The sequence below is a fragment of the Somniosus microcephalus genome, unplaced genomic scaffold (assembly GCF_052327205.1).
Source record: "Somniosus microcephalus isolate GS21.2 unplaced genomic scaffold, FLI_Smic_1.0 unresolved_chr1, whole genome shotgun sequence".
Taxonomy (NCBI): domain Eukaryota; kingdom Metazoa; phylum Chordata; class Chondrichthyes; order Squaliformes; family Somniosidae; genus Somniosus; species Somniosus microcephalus.
Window position 1 is genome coordinate 166,894,986 of NW_028225179.1, and position 16,117 is coordinate 166,911,102.

At 51.3% G+C, this 16,117-nt stretch overlaps 1 protein-coding gene across 1 annotated transcript in view; it reads right to left on the minus strand.

Moving 5' to 3' along the window:
• The window catches only part of LOC147096499 (epidermal growth factor-like protein 8), a 40,120-nt gene extending 24,469 nt beyond the window's left edge, over window positions 1-15,651 (minus strand). The window contains exon 1 of the mRNA XM_085975300.1: window positions 14,339-15,651. The gene's annotated coding sequence lies outside the window, so the exon portion shown is untranslated. The remainder of the gene's footprint in view (window positions 1-14,338) is intronic.
• Window positions 15,652-16,117: the final 466 nt, after the last annotated feature.

Sequence of the window (16,117 nt, forward strand, 5' to 3'; positions counted from 1 at the left end):
GGGAAGGAGGGAAGGTGAGGGGGAAGGAGGGGGGAGGTGGGATGGGGGAAGGAGGGAAGGTGGGGGAGGGGAAGGTGGGTTGGTGGGGAAGGAGGGGAAGGTGGGAGGTGAGGGGAAGGAGGGAAGGTTGAGGGGGGAAGGAGGGAAGGTGAGGGGGAAGGAGGGAAGGTGAGGGGGAAGGGAGGGGGAAGGGGGTGAGGGGGAAGGAGGAAGGTGAGGGGAAGGTGGGAAGGTGAGGGGGAAGGAGGGAAGGTGAGGGGGAAGGAGGGTGAGGAGGGGGAAGGGGAGGTGGGGGAAGGAGGGAGGGAGGGGAAGGGGGAAGGTGAGGGGGTCGGTGGGAAGGTTGAGGGGTCTGGGTCGTGGGCTTGCTGTTGCGGGGAAGGTGTGGGTGAGGGAAGGTGGAGGTGAGGGGGAAGGAGGGAGGTGAGGAGGGGGAGGTGAGGGGGAAAGGAGGGAGTTGAGGGGGGAAGGCGTGGAAGGGTGGAAAGGAGCGGAAGGTGCTTGAGGGAAGGAGGAAGGAGGGAAGGAGGGTGAGGGGGAAGGAGGGAAGGTGTAGATAGAAGACACTGAAGACCGGAGTTGGTTCATAGGTATTTACTAAGTCTGGGGGTGGGGGGTTGGGGTGGGGGGTGGGGGGTGGGTGGGGGTGGGGGGTGGGTGGGGGGTGGGTGGGGTGGGTGGGTGGGTGGGGGGTGGGTGGGGGGTGGGGGGGGGGGGGGGGTTCTAAAGGATATACACAATACACAGGCTTATATAGCCCAAGTGGCAATTACCGGCATTACGCACACCTGGGGCTCTTAAAGGCCACATTCACCATAATTGCTCTTAAAGGCACATACACCACAATTCCTCCCCTTCTAGCTAACTAGTACATCATATTTTAAGTAATTATTAATTACATGTTATATGCAAAATAATATACATTGCTGTATTAATTAATTATTAGTTCGTCTCTCAGGAGGCTTCCTGACTCGGCCCGGATAACGCCTCGGGGGTGTAGTAGTTTCTGGTGGTGTAGTAGGTTCTTCCGGCAAGGCTGATTCGGCTTGAAGGCCAGTGTCGGTTTCATCGGGCTCCAGCATCACCGGATCGGAGGTAGATATGGGTATCTCTACTTCATCGTTAGATGTATAGAGTGGTGGTGTAGGTTGTCCCTTTTCGGATGACTTGATGATTTGGTCAGCATGGCGCCTTATTATGCTGTCTCCGATGTCCATGGTATGCATCAGTGGTCCTAATCGTGTGCAGATAGTTCCAGGCTGCCACTTCTCGGTACGGTAGTCCCGGGCCAAAACCGGTTGGCCTATCTGGAAGGCCCTAGTTGGCCTTTCATTCATGCCCTGAAACTGCCGGTTCTCCACGTCCCTTCGGATGTTGGGCTTGACCAAATCCAGCCGGCATCTTAGGTTTCTATTGTAGAACATCATGGCGGGAGTTTGGTTAGTAACCATATGCGTTGCATTCCTATATGCAAATAAGAAGTTATCCACCTTGTGCTGAAGTTTTATGTCTTCATTACCCATGGCCTTGATGGCCTTCTTGAAGGTCTGGACAAACCTTTCAGCCAATCCATTGGTGGCGGGATGGTATGGGGCGGACATGTAGTGCTTTACCCCATTGTTCTTTAAGAACTTTCTGAATTCTTCGGACACAAATTGCGGTCCATTATCAGAACATATCTGCTCCGGCAGCCCATTCCTGGCAAATATGGTCCTTAATACTGTGATGGTTTTTTCCATGGTGGTGGAGGACATCTTTATTACCTCCGGCCACTTGGAGTGTGCATCAACTGCGATTAAGAACATTGAGTCCATAAATGGACCAGCAAAGTCGATGTGCACCCTTTGCCAGGGAGATGAGGGCCACTCCCATGGATGTAGAGGGGCCTGTGGCGGAGCATTTTGGACCTTCTGGCATCCTAGGCAGCTCTTGGTCATGTCTTCGATGTCTCCATCAATACCTGGCCACCATACAAACGCCCTAGCTAGGTTCTTCATTTTCACTCCACCCAGATGCCCCTCGTGAAGCTCCTTTAGCACTTTATCCTGGAGTTTGGGTGGAATCACCACTCTGGATCCACACATCAAGGTTCCTCGGCACACTGACAGCTGTTCTCTTCTTTGCGAGAATGCTGGCAACAGTGGTTCGCCATGTGCTGGCCATCCCTTCACTGTTAACTCGTAGACCCGTGAGAGAGTAGGGTCATTTCTTGTCTCCCTTTCAATGGCAGAATTTGTCACCGGTAGACATTCCACTATGGTAGAGTGGAATATCTCTACTGGGTCTACTGTAGGTGCCTCTTCTACCGTTGGCAACGGTAGGCGTGATAAACCGTCAGCATTCCCATGCTGTTTTGACTCTTTGTATTCAATGTTGTATTGGTGTGCCCCTAGAAAAAGGGACCACCTCTGTAGTCTTTGTGCCGTCATAATGGGGACACCTTTTTTAGGGTTGAATATGGAGATGAGGGGTTGATGGTCAGTCAGCAAGGTAAATTTTTGTCCGTGTAGGTAATGGTTGAATTTCTTCACTCCCCATACCAGGCTGAGTGCTTCCCTGTCTATCTGGGCATAGTTACGCTCAGCTGAGTTCAATGAGCGTGACGCAAAAGCTATCGGCCGTTCCGAGCCATCAGGGAATCTATGGGACAATACCGCTCCTATGCCGTAAGGGGATGCATCGCACGCCAGTCTGATTGGTAGTGATGGGTTGTAATGAGCCAAAATTTTCTCGGATGTGATTAAGTCTTTACATTTATGGAAGGCACGTTTACAGTCTTCGTTCCATTTCCAAATCACTCCTGTCTGTAGAAGATCATTAAGAGGGTGTAGAATAGTTGATAAGTTCGGTAAAAATTTATGATAGTAATTTATTAATCCCAGGAATGACCTTAATTGTGAAACATTTTCAGGTGCTGGGGCTTTTATAACTGCTTCAATTTTTTCAGGTGACTTATGCAACCCTTCCTTATTAATTATGTGGCCACAATATGATATCTGATTTTGGAAAAATTCGCACTTGGGGCGATTTGCTCGTAGGCCCCGTTCTTTCAGCCTAGTGAGCACCTGCTCCAAATTGGCAAGGTGCTCGTTGTCGTTTTCTCCTGTTATAAGGATGTCGTCTAGGTAGCATTGAGTCCCCGGAATCCCTTGCAGGACTTGCTCCATAGCTCTTTGCCAGATAGCTGGAGCTGATGCTATTCCAAAAACCAGTCGATTGTACTGGTACAGGCCTTTGTGTGTGTTTATTGTGAGATACTTTTTAGAGGTCTCCTCAACCTCCATCTGTAGATATGCCTGTGCCAAGTCAATTTTTGTGAAACGTTTCCCTCCGGATAGTGAGGCGAAAATATCTTCTATCCTCGGAAGAGGATACTGTACCGTGTGAAGGACCGGGTTTACAGTCACCTTAAAGTCCCCACAGATGCGAATTTTTTTCTGTTCCTCAGAGTTATTTTTCAATGTTTTTTTCATGACTGGAACGATGGGTGTTGCCCATTCGCTCCAATCTATTTTGGATAATACGCCTGCCTTTTCCAAATTCTTCAGCTCTGCCTCGACTGCCGGACGTATTGCGTATGGCACCGGTCTTGCCTTAAAAAATTTTGGAATTGCTGTATCTTCCACTTTTATTGAGGCGGTGATGCCTTTCAAGGTTCCTAGTTTCTCTTGAAACACTTCTTTGGCGTTGGCCAAGATGTCTTTTAATCGTTCAGGTATGATGTCATCATTGTTTTTTTCCTTACTGGTCACCGTCAGTGCCTGAATGGAGTGCCAGTCTAAACGTATCTTCCTTATCCATTCACGTCCCAACAACGGTGGACCACCATCTTGTAGAATGTATAAATACAACTTTTGTATTTCTTTGCCGTTGTATACCACAGGCACCCTTATTTTTCCTTTGGGGTAGACTTTCTGCCCCGTATATGTTTTTAAGATAATGGATGTGTCTTTTAGAGGTATATGCGAAAATAGCCTCTCGTAATCTCGTCGATTTATTACGGTTAGAGCTGATCCTGTATCTAGCTCCATTTTAACTGGGGACCCTGCTATTGTGAGGGTAACCCAAATGGTTTGGTAATCCTCTTTGGCAAGTACATTATGTAATTTGAGACAGCTTAGTCTCTTGTTTCCGGAGTCGCTATCGCTATTCTGGTCTTCGGAGCTATTGTCCGTCATCATTTGTACCTTCCTGTACTTTTCTTTATTGATTTTTTGTTTTCTGTCAGTGGATTTATTTTGTCCAGATTGGCATACCCGTGCAATGTGTCCAATCTTACCACATTGCCTGCATGCTTTGCCCTTGAACCAGCAGTCCCTCTGGTTATGGGTGGATCTGCCGCAGCGATAACATCTTCCGAACTCCTGTGTCATTTTATGGGTGCCGAAGTCCTGTGTCTCTTGTTGTATCTCTGCAGCTCCTTTTGCTGCTGCTTCGTATGATACAGCCATACTGAAAGCTTTGTCCAATGTTAAATCTTTTTCAGAAAGCAGTCTTTTTTGTGTTCCTTCACTTAAGAGACCGCAAACAAATTTGTCTCGATGATAATCCGATAGTCCTGCTCCAAATTGGCAGTACTTTGATAGCTTTCTTAATTCGGTTAGGTAATCAGCGTTACTTTCATTCTTGTGTTGATTTCTCTTGAAGAACTTGAATCGTTCCGCTATCAGCAGCGGTGTTGGGTTTAAATGCTCCTGCAGGGTATCAACAATTTCTTTAAAAGTCTTGTCCTTTGGTTTGGCTGGAGCGATTAAATTTCGTAACAGCCCGTATGTCTTCGCGCCCATTAAGTTCAGAAGTACTGAAGCTTTTTTTTTCATCTGTTATTCCATTTGCAGTGCAATAAACCTCTACTCTTTCCACGTATGTGGTCCAATCTTCTATTTCGCCATCAAAAGCCTCAATATTACCAGATTTAGGCATTTCAGAAAAGATATGGCACTTCCTGCGCTTTTTTTTTTCTCTCTGTAGCAACGATATGGCGCTTCCCGCGCTTTCCCGCCGCTGCTACCGATAACAATGCTGTTTTACTGTGGTTTCCGTTTATTCACTGTTGGAGACTCGTTCCCGACGGAGGTCTAAACACTGACCTGCTTGCCGCGCCGGCCGTCTCTCGAGTGCACCCACCCAGTCCGTTATTGCTTGCCTCCGATTTCGCTGCCTGTCTCGGCTGTAGAGCCCGCCGCTGGAGCTCCAGCCTGACGCCCAGGAAGGATTAGCGCAGTACCTGTCACCAGCTTGGCCAGCTGGTGAAACCACAGTTTCTCTTACTTCCTTGAGTCTTCTGGACGCTGGAGGAATCGATGTCCTTGAGGTGCTGCCGAATTGCAGGTAAGTCCGTTTCCACTTCGTCGCCACTGTAGTGTCCGTGTGTAGATAAAGACACTGAAGACAGGAGCTGGTTCATAGGTATTTACTAAGCAAGTCTGGGGGGGGGGTTTCTAAAGGATATACACAATACACAGGCTTATATAGCCCAAGTGGCAATTACCGGCATTACGCACACCTGGGGCTCTTAGGCTTAAGGCACATACACCATAATTGCTCTTAAAGGCACATACACCACAAGGGGGAAGGAGGGAAGGTGAGGGGGAAGGAGGGGAAGGTGAGGGCGGAAGGGAGAAGGAGGGAAGGTGAGGGGGAAAGGAGGGAAGGTGAGGGGGAAGGAGGGAAGGTGAGGGGGAAGGAGGGAAGGTGAGGGGGAAGGAGGGAAGGTGAGGGGGAAGGAGGGGAGGTGAGGGGGAAAGGAGGGGAAGGTGAGGGGGAAGGAGGGAAGGTGAGGGGGAAGGAGGGAAGGTGAGGGGGGAAGGAAGGAAGGTGAGGGGGGAGGAGGGAAGGTGAGGGGGGAAGGAGGGAAGGTGAGGGGGAAGGAGGGAAGGTGAGGGGGAAGGAGGGGAGGTGAGGGGGAAGGAGGGGAGGTGAGGGGGGGAAGGAGTGAAGGTGAGGGGGAAGGAGGGAAGGTGAGGGGGAAGAGGAAGGGGAGGGAAAGGAGGGGAGGTGAAGGGGAAAGGAGGGAAGGCTGAGGGGGAAGGAGGGAAGGTGAGGCGGAAGGAGGGAGGGAAGGTGAGGGGGAAGAGGAGGGGAGGTGAGGGGGAAAGGAGGGGAGGTGAGGGGGAAAGGAGGGGAGGTGAGGGGGAAGGAGAGGGAGGGGGAAGGTGAGGGCGGAAAGGAGGGAAGGTGAGGGGAGGGGAAGGAGGGGAGGTGAGGGGGAAGGTGAGGGGGAAGGAGGGAAGGGTGAGGGGGAAGGAGGGAAGGAGAGGGGGGAGGAGGGAAGGAGGGAAGGTGAGGGGGAAAGGAGGGAGGTGAGGGGGAAAGGAGGGAAGGTGAGGGGGGAAGGAGGGAAGGTGAGGGGGAAAGGAGGGAAGGTGAGGGGGGAAGGAGGGAAGGTGAGGGGGGAAGGAGGGAAGGTGAGGGGGAAGGAGGGAAGGTGAGGGGGAAGGAGGGAAGGTGAGGGGGAAAGGAGGGAAGGTGAGGGGGAAGGAGGGAAGGTGAGGGGGAAGGAGGGAAGGTGAGGGGAAAGGAGGGGAGGTGAGGGGGAAGGAGGGGAGGTGAGGGGAAAGGAGGGAAGGTGAGGGGAAGGAGCGGAGGTGAGGGGGAAAGGAGGGAAGGTGAGGGGGAAAGGAGGGAAGGGTGAGGGGGAAGGAGGGAAGGTGAGGGGGAAGGAGGGAAGGTGAGGGGAAAGGAGGGGAGGGTAAAGGAGAAAATACGATTCTGGGCTCTATCGGCCCTCAAAGTGCAGTGACCCTCCATTAATGGAAGAATCGATTCTAACAATGTCAGTAAATTATGTGAGAAGTAGATGAGGAATTTAAGTGGAATTTTATTCAGTAGAGAATCGATTCTGTTGGGGATCGAGTGGAGCTTGATTTCATTCCCATGGTCGATCAGATATACAAGACCCGAAGTAACACTGATGGCGAGAAACGGAAACAATCCCAGTGATGGAAAGGGCGGATTCCCTGGAAACTTTCCTTACGCTCTCAGATGCTCAGATTCATTTCCAGTATTTCTGCGGAGAGGCTCTCGACCCCAGAGCTTCCTACAGCTCCTGCCTGACGTGATTCTCTGGGAAGATTAGAAAGGATTGTGTGGAATCTCCGCTCCCAGATAATTGTGAACGGACACAGATTTCCTGAACCAACACTCCAGGGAGAACATTGGCTGCTGTAGTCTCACAATTCACAGCCAAGTTTCCTTCATCTCCCCCAGTACAGTTATACCCAACCTCCTGCACTCCCCACTCAAGATTACACACAGACCTCGATCACACAACCAATGTCTGATCACTGAATAAGAATTGGTTGGAATTAAATAATCTATGTAAGAAGTCACACAACACCAGGCTATAGTCCAACAGCTTTATTTGAAATCACAAGTTTTCGGAGCGCCGCTCCTTCGATGCATAAAGACACAGCTTATATAGTCAGAGAATAATGTCAGATGTTTACAGGTAATCTTTCTAACTGCCATTTATCACACCTCGGCAGAGAGATAATCACAGCAATCAAAGGTGTGAATGGTGTCCAAACAGGTCAGTCAGGAAAACATTACATCAAAGAACAATGAGGTGGGGTCATAAGGGGTCAAATGTTGCAGATGAAAAACAAAAAAACAGACAAAAAACATTTTTTGCTGGAAATCACAGCCGGTCCGGCCGCATCTGTGTGGAGAGAACAAGCCAACAGACCCCAGCATCTGCAACATTTGACCCCTTGTGACCCCCACCTCATTGTTCTTTGATGTAATGTTTTCCTGACTGACCTGTTTGGACACCATTCACACCTTTGATTGCTGTGATTATCTCTCTGCCGAGGTGTGATAAATGGCAGTTAGAAAGATTACCTGTAAACATCCGGCATGATTCTCTGACTATATAAGCTGTGTCTTTATGCATCTCTCCACTTCACCTGACGAAGGAGCAGCGCTCCGAAAGCTTGTGGTTTCAAATAAAGCTGTTGGACTATAACCTGGTGTTGTGTGATTTCTTACATTTGTCCACCCCAGTCCAACTCCGGCATCTCCACACCTTAAATAATCTCGGCTGTAGTCCCTGTAAAGTGCAACATACAGACACACGCCAACACAGTCATTCACTGAGCGTAAGGATTTATTGAACAACTCTATCAGTGGAACCGCCGACACTCTCTCAGACTGTGATGCCGCCAGCGCGAGCTGGATCGTGTCCTGACTGTCAACTATGCTCTACACTCATTTCATCCCTTGTTTTTTCTCTACAGTTCATCACAACTGCTGGCGGTGCCCCCCACAAGATCCCACGGCACTATTTCGAAGACGGCCAGGCGTGCCAAGATTTATCCCTCAATCAACATCACTAAAACAGGCTATCGGGTCATTATCACATTGCTGCTTGTGGGAGCTTGCTATGCACAAATTGGCTGCCACGTTTCCCACATTGCAACCGTGACTGCACTTCAAAAGTCCTTCGTTGGCTGTAAAGCGCTTTGGGGGATGTCTTAAGGTCGTAAAAGGCGCTATATAAATGTAAGTCTGTCTTTTTGTTCCCGCGACTCCCCCCGTCCTGTTCAGCTGCATTGATGTGAGGGAGGGTTTGACATTTTTAACATCAGGCGCTTTAAGCTGCCAGATGTGATGCTTTTCTGTCATTAGGACGGCAGTCCACATCTGGTGCACGGAAGTGGTGGTGTCCTCCGTGAATTGATTAAGCAAAAACAGATGAGGGAAAGGCCGCAGAGGGGAATCAGTGGGAGAGTGCGATCCCACACCAGGTCCCGGTGGGGGGGGTGGTGGGAGACCAGGATTCTCCCGAGGGGAGGCAGTGGGAGAGTGCGATCCCACACCAGATCCCGGTGGGGGGGGGGGTGGGAGACCAGGATTCTCCCGAGGGGAGGCAGTGGGGGGAGTGCAATCCCACACAGGATCCTGGGGCGAGGGATTCTCCCGAGGGGAGGCAGTGGGAGAGTGCGATCACACACAGGATCACAGGGGACCAGGATTCTCCCGAGGGGAGGCAGTGGGAGAGTGCGATCCCACACAACAGGATCACAGGGGACCAGGATTCTCCCGAGGGGAGGCAGTGGGAGAGTGCGATCCCACACAGGATCACAGGGGACCAGGATTCTCCCGAGGGGAGGCAGTGGGAGAGCACGATCCCACACAGGCTCACAGGGGACCAGGATTCTCCCGAGGGGAGTCAGTGGGAGAGTGTGATCCCACACAGGATCACAGGGGACCAGGATTCTCCCGAGGGGAGTCAGTGGGAGAGTGCGATCACACACAGGATCACAGGGGACCAGGATTCTCCCGAGGGGAGGCAGTGGGAGAGCGCGATCCCACACAGGATCACAGGGGACCAGGATTCTCCCGAGGGGAGGCAGTGGGAGAGTGCGATCACACACAGTATCACAGGGGACCAGGATTCTCCCGAGGGGAGGCAGTGGGAGAGTGTGATCCCACACAGGATCACAGGGGACCAGGATTCTCCCGAGGGGAGGCAGTGGGAGAGTGCGATCACACACAGGATCACAGGGGACCACGATTCTCCCGAGGGGAGGCAGTGGGAGAGTGTGATCCCACACAGGATCACAGGGGATCAGGATTCTCCCGAGGGGAGGCAGTGGGAGAGTGTGATCCCACACAGGATCACAGGGGATCAGGATTCTCCCGAGGGGAGGCAGTGGGAGAGTGCGATCCCACACAGGATCACAGGGGACCAGGATTCTCCCGAGGGGAGGCAGTGGAAGAGTGCGATCACACACAGGATCACAGGGGACCAGGATTCTCCCGAGGGGAGTCAGTGGGAGAGTGCGATCCCACACAGTATCACAGGGGACCAGGATTCTCCCGAGGGGAGGCAGTGGGAGAGCGCGATCCCACACAGTATCACAGGGGACCAGGATTCTCCCGAGGGGAGGCAGTGGGAGAGTGCGATCACACACAGGATCACAGGGGACCACGATTCTCCCGAGGGGAGGCAGTGGGAGAGTGCGATCCCACACAGGATCACAGGGGACCAGGATTCTCCCGAGGGGAGGCAGTGGAAGAGTGCGATCACACACAGGATCACAGGGGACCAGGATTCTCCCGAGGGGAGGCAGTGGGAGAGTGTGATCCCACACAGGATCACAGGGGATCAGGATTCTCCCGAGGGGAGGCAGTGGGAGAGTGCGATCCCACACAGGATCACAGGGGACCAGGATTCTCCCGAGGGGAGGCAGTGGAAGAGTGCGATCCCACACAGTATCACAGGGGACCAGGATTCTCCCGAGCGGAGTCAGTGGGAGAGCGCGATCCCACACAGGATCACAGGGGACCAGGATTCTCCCGAGGGGAGGCAGTGGGAGAGCGCGATCCCACACAGTATCACAGGGGACCAGGATTCTCCCGAGCGGAGTCAGTGGGAGAGCGCGATCCCACACAGGATCACAGGGGACCAGGATTCTCCTGAGGGGAGGCAGTGGGAGAGCGCGATCCCACACAGGATCACAGGGGACCAGGATTCTCCCGAGGGGAGGCAGTGGGAGAGTGCGATCCCACACAGGATCACAGGGGACCAGGATTCTCCCGAGGGGAGGCAGTGGGAGAGCGCGATCCCACACAGGATCACAGGGGACCAGGATTCTCCCGAGGGGAGGCAGTGGGAGAGTGCGATCCCACACAGTATCACAGGGGACCAGGATTCTCCCGAGCGGAGTCAGTGGGAGAGTGCGATCCCACACAGGATCACAGGGGACCAGGATTCTCCCGAGGGGAGGCAGTGGGAGAGTGCGATCCCACACAGGATCACAGGGGACCAGGATTCTCCCGAGGGGAGGCAGTGGGAGAGTGCGATCCCACACAGGATCACAGGGGACCAGGATTCTCCTGAGGGGAGACAGTGGGAGAGCGCGATCCCACACAGGCTCAATCCCTCTCAAGTTGACTCAGCCAGTTAAGGGGAAATAACACCATCCGTAGGGATAAACGGGTCGTTTTCAGGTTGCCAGGCTGTAACTAGTGGGGTACCACAAGCATCAGTGCTTGGACCTCAGCTATTCACAATCTACATCAATGATTTGGATGAGGGGACCAAATGTAATATATCCAAGTCCGCTGATGATACAAAGCTGGGTGGGAATGTAAGTTGTGAGGAGGATGCAAGGAGTCTTCAAGGGAATATAGACAGGCTAAGTGAGTGGGCAAGAACATGGCAAATGGAAAATAAGGGGGAGAAATGTGATGTTAGAACACAAGAACATAAGACGTAGGAGCAGGAGTAGGCCATTCGGCCCCTCGAGCCTGCTCCGCCATTCAATAAGATCATGGCTGATCTGATCTTGGGCTCAACTCCACTTCCCTGCCCGCTCCCCGTGACCCTCGACTCCCTTATCGTTCAAAAATCTGTCTATCTCCACCTTAAATATATTCAGTGACCCAGCCTCCACAGCTCGCTCGGGGAAGAGAATTCCAAAGATTCACGACCCTCCGAGAAGAAATTCCTCCTCATTTCTGATTTAAAAGGATGCCCCCTTATTCTGAAATTATGCCCCCTAGTTCTAGATTCCCCCACAAGGTGAAACATCCTCTCTGCATCTACCCTGTCAAGCCCCCTCAGAATCTTATATGTTATCGCCCCCTCTCATTCTTCTAAACTCCAATGAGTATAGGCCCAACCTGCTCAACCTTTCTTCATAAAATAACCCCTTCATCTCCGGAATCAACCCTGTGAACCTTCTCTGAACTGCCTCCAATGCAAGTATATCCCTCCTTAAATAAGGAGACCAAAACTGTACGCAGTACTCCAGGTGTGGTCTCACCAAGGCCCTGTACAGTTGTAACAGGACTTCCCTACTTTTATACTCCATTCCCTTTGCAATAAAGGCCAACACTCCATTTGCCTTCCTAATTTGGACAGATTGGGTGATTGGGCAGAAACATGGCAAATGCACTATAATGTGGATAAATGCGAGGTTATCCACTTTGGTGGCAAAAACAGGAAGGCAGATTATTATTTGAATGGCAATAGATTGGGAGAAGGGGAAGTGCAAAGAGACCTGGGTGTTCTTGTGCACCAGTCGCTGAAGGTAAGCATGCAGGTGCAGCAGGCGGTTAAGAAGGCAAATGGTATGTTGGCCTTCGTAGCGAGAGGGTTCGAGTACAGGAACAAGGATGTCTTGCTGCAGTTGTACAGGGCCTTGGTGAGACCGCACCTTGAGTATTGTGTGCAGTTTTGGTCGCCTTACCTGAGGAAGGACGTTCTTGCCATGGAGGGAGTGCAGCGAAGATTCACCAGGCTGATACCTGGGATGGCAGGAATGACGTATGAGGAGAGATTGTGTCGATTGGGCTTATACTCACTGGAGTTTAGAAGATTGAGAGGGGATCTCATCGAAACCTATTAAATTCTGTCAGGCCTGGACAGACTAGATGCAGGAAGGATGTTTATGATGGCCGGGGAGTCCAGAACCAGGGGTCACAGTCTAAGGATAAGGGGTAATCCATTTCGGACTGAAATGAGGAGGAATTTCTTCACCCAGAGAGTGGTGAACCTGTGGAATTCTCTGCCACAGAGGGCGGTGGAGGCCAGTTCATTAAATATATTCAAAAAGGAGTTGGATATATTTCTTAAGGCTAAAGGGATCAAGGGATAAGGGAAGAAAGCAGGGACGGGGTACTGAGTTTGGATGATCAGCCATGATCTCATTGAATGGCGGAGCAGGCTCGAGGGGCCGAATGGCCGACTCCTCCTATCTTCTATGTTTCTATGTTTCTATGTCATTACTTGCTGTACTTGTGATTCATGTACAAGGACCCCCCAGATCTCTCTGTACCTCAGAATTTTGTAATCTCTCCCCATTTAAATAATAATTTGCTTTTTTATTTTTCCTACCAATGTGGATAACCTCGCATTTTCCCACATTATATTCCATCTGTCAGATTTTTGCTCACTCACTTACCCTATCTATATACCTTTGGAGATTCTTTGCGTCCTCCACACAATTTGCTTTCCCACCTATCTTTGTATCATCAGCAAATTTGGCTACATTACACTCGGTCCCTTCATCCAAGTCATTAATATAGATTGTAAATAGTTGAGACCCCAGCACTGATCCCTGCGGCACCCCACTAGTTACAGTTTGCCAACCTGAAAATGACCCATTTATCCAGACTCTCTGTTTTCTGTTAGTTAGCCAATCCTCTATCCATGCTAATACATTACCCCCAACCCCGTGAGCTCTTATCTTGTGTAGTAACCTTTTATGTGGCACCTTATTGAATGCCTTCTGGAAATCCAAATACACCACATCTACTGGTTCCCCTTTATCCGCCCTGCTCATTACATCCTCAAAGAACTCTAGCAAATTTGTCAAACATGATTTTCTTATCATAAAACCATGCTGACCCTGCTTGACTATATTATGATTTTCTAAATCACTTCCTTACATAGAAACTCGGAGCAGGAGTAGGCCATTCGGCCCTTCTCCGCCATTCAACAAGATCATGGCTGATCATCCAAACCCTAGCACCCGGTCCCTACACCGACAACCATCCCACCCAAGCCCTATCCCCGTAACCCCACATATTTAATCCCCCCTAACACTAAGGGCCAATTTTTATCATGGCCAATCAACCTAACCCGCACATCTTTGGGCTGTGGGAGGAAACCGGAGCACCCGGAGGAAACCCACGCAAACACGGGGAGAATGTGCAAACTCCACACAGACAGTCACCCGAGGCCGGATTTGAACCCGGGTCCCTGGCGCTGTGAGGCAACAGTGCTAACCACTATGCCACCGTTCCTTAATGATGGACTCCAGCATTTTCCCAATGACAGATGTTAGGCTAACTGGTCGATAGTTGCCTGCTTTCTGTCTCCCTCCTTTCTTAAATAGGGGCGTTACATTTACGGTTTTCCAGTACGCTGGGACCTCTCCAGAATCCAGGGAATTTCGGTAGATTACAACCAAAGCATCCACTATCTCTGCAGCCACCTTGGTAGGAAAAATAGAAAAGCAGAGTATTTTTTAAATGGAGAGAGATTGGGAAATGTTGCTGTTCAGAGGGACCTGGGTGCCCTTCTACATGAATCACTGAAAGTTAACCTGCAGGTACAGCAAACGATTAGGAAAGCAAATGGTATGTTGGCCTTTATTACAAGAGGATTTCAGTATAAGAATAAAGATGTTCTCCTGCAATTATACACCAGACGCTAATATACACTGATATATGGAGTAACACAGGGCGAGAGCCAGGCCCGGAGTGACACAGGGAGAGAGCCAGGCCCGGAGTGACACAGGGAGAGAGCCAGGTCTGGAGTCACTCAGTCAGTTAGCAGTGATGGCCGCTACCAGTCTGTCCATGTTTACACTGAAACTCTCACCTCCTCCAAAAACTGCCAGTAATCCACAGTCTAGACACAGCCAGTGATCCACAGTCCAGACACAGCCAGTGATCCGCAGTCTAGACACAGCCAGTGATCCACAGTCTAGACACAGCCAGTGATCCACAGTCTAGACACAGCCAGTGATCCGCAGTCTAGACACAGCCAGTGATCCACAGTCTAGACACAGCCAGTGATCCACAGTCCAGACACAGCCAGTGATCGGCAGACTAGACACAGCCAGTGATCCGGGGACACAACCAGTGATCCGGAGATACAGCGAGTGATCCACAGTCCAGACACAGCCAGTGATCCGCAGACTAGACACAGCCAGTGATCCTCAGACTAGACACAGCCAGTGATCCGCAGACTAGACACAGCCAGTGATCCTCAGACTAGACACAGCCAGTGATCCGGAGACACAGCCAGTGATCCGGAGATATAGCGAGTCATCCGCAGACTAGACACAGCCAGTGATCCGCAGTCCAGACACAGCCAGTGATCCACAGTCCAGACACAGCCAGTGATCCTCAGACTAGACACAGCCAGTGATGGGCAGTCCAGACACAGCCAGTGATGAGCAGACACAGCCAGTGATGGGCAGACACAGCCAGTGATCCGCAGTCCAGACACAGCCAGTGATCCGCAGTCCAGACACAGCCAGTGATCCTCAGACTAGACACAGCCAGTGATCCGCAGTCCAGACACAGCCAGTGATCCTCAGACTAGACACAGCCAGTGATCCGCAGTCCAGACACAGCCAGTGATCCACAGTCCAGACACAGCCAGTGATCCTCAGGCTAGACACAGCCAGTGATGGGCAGTCCAGACACAGCCAGTGATGAGCAGACACAGCCAGTGATGGGCAGACACAGCCAGTGATCCGCAGTCCAGACACAGCCAGTGATGGGCAGACACAGCCAGTGATGGGCAGACTAGACAGACAGTGAGTTGCAGACCCGGCTCAGTGAAGTCTCCTCCCGGCCGGTGCTGTGCCCCGTTCTCCGGTCCCAGCCTGGCTGTATCCCCGCTCCGGGACACACAGGAGCCGGCTGTGCCAGACCGTCCCTTCCCCTCCCTTCACTCCCTGGGCTGCTGCACGGAACCAGCCCTTGGTTCTCAGTTGTTTTACGGAGAGAGAGGGAGGGAGGGAGACTGTTTTTCTTTGTAGAATGAAACAGGTAATAAACTTCGCGCTGCTCCTACTTCCAGCAGAAGTTCAACTCTCACCAGGTCAGTCTGAGCTCACACTGCAGGCTGGGCGATGTGAGAAGTTTGGTTTCAGCCCTTCAGGACTGAAGGTGGGGTGGGGGGCGACGCCTGCTGGTTTAATCTTCTCACACTGAGCTCGCAGGCAATGCCCAGCCTGGCCAGCACTCACTGTGACACAGGCAAGCTGTGTGAAATCAGAGCCAGGCCACATCAACCAGCAATTCCTCACAATACAATACAATACAATACAAATCGCTTTATTGGCATGATAAGGTACATCTTATGTTGCCAAAGCATCAAAATACATTTATGGTTGAACACATAAACGCGGTTCCATTCATACAGTGTATAAACAGGTATATCCCTGAGTTTATAAATATATTTTCGCCTTGTTTATATATATTCTTGTCTTAGTTTACTGGTTGTCCCTCTGTTCATGGCAAGCTGTAACATAGTGTGCCGCCAGTGTTACACAGCTTCTCTCCTCCCCCAGTAGGAATGGGAGTTTTTGGTTGTCAGTCAGATTTCTGAATCACACACAAAGGAAATCTGCCACTCTCTCTCCCC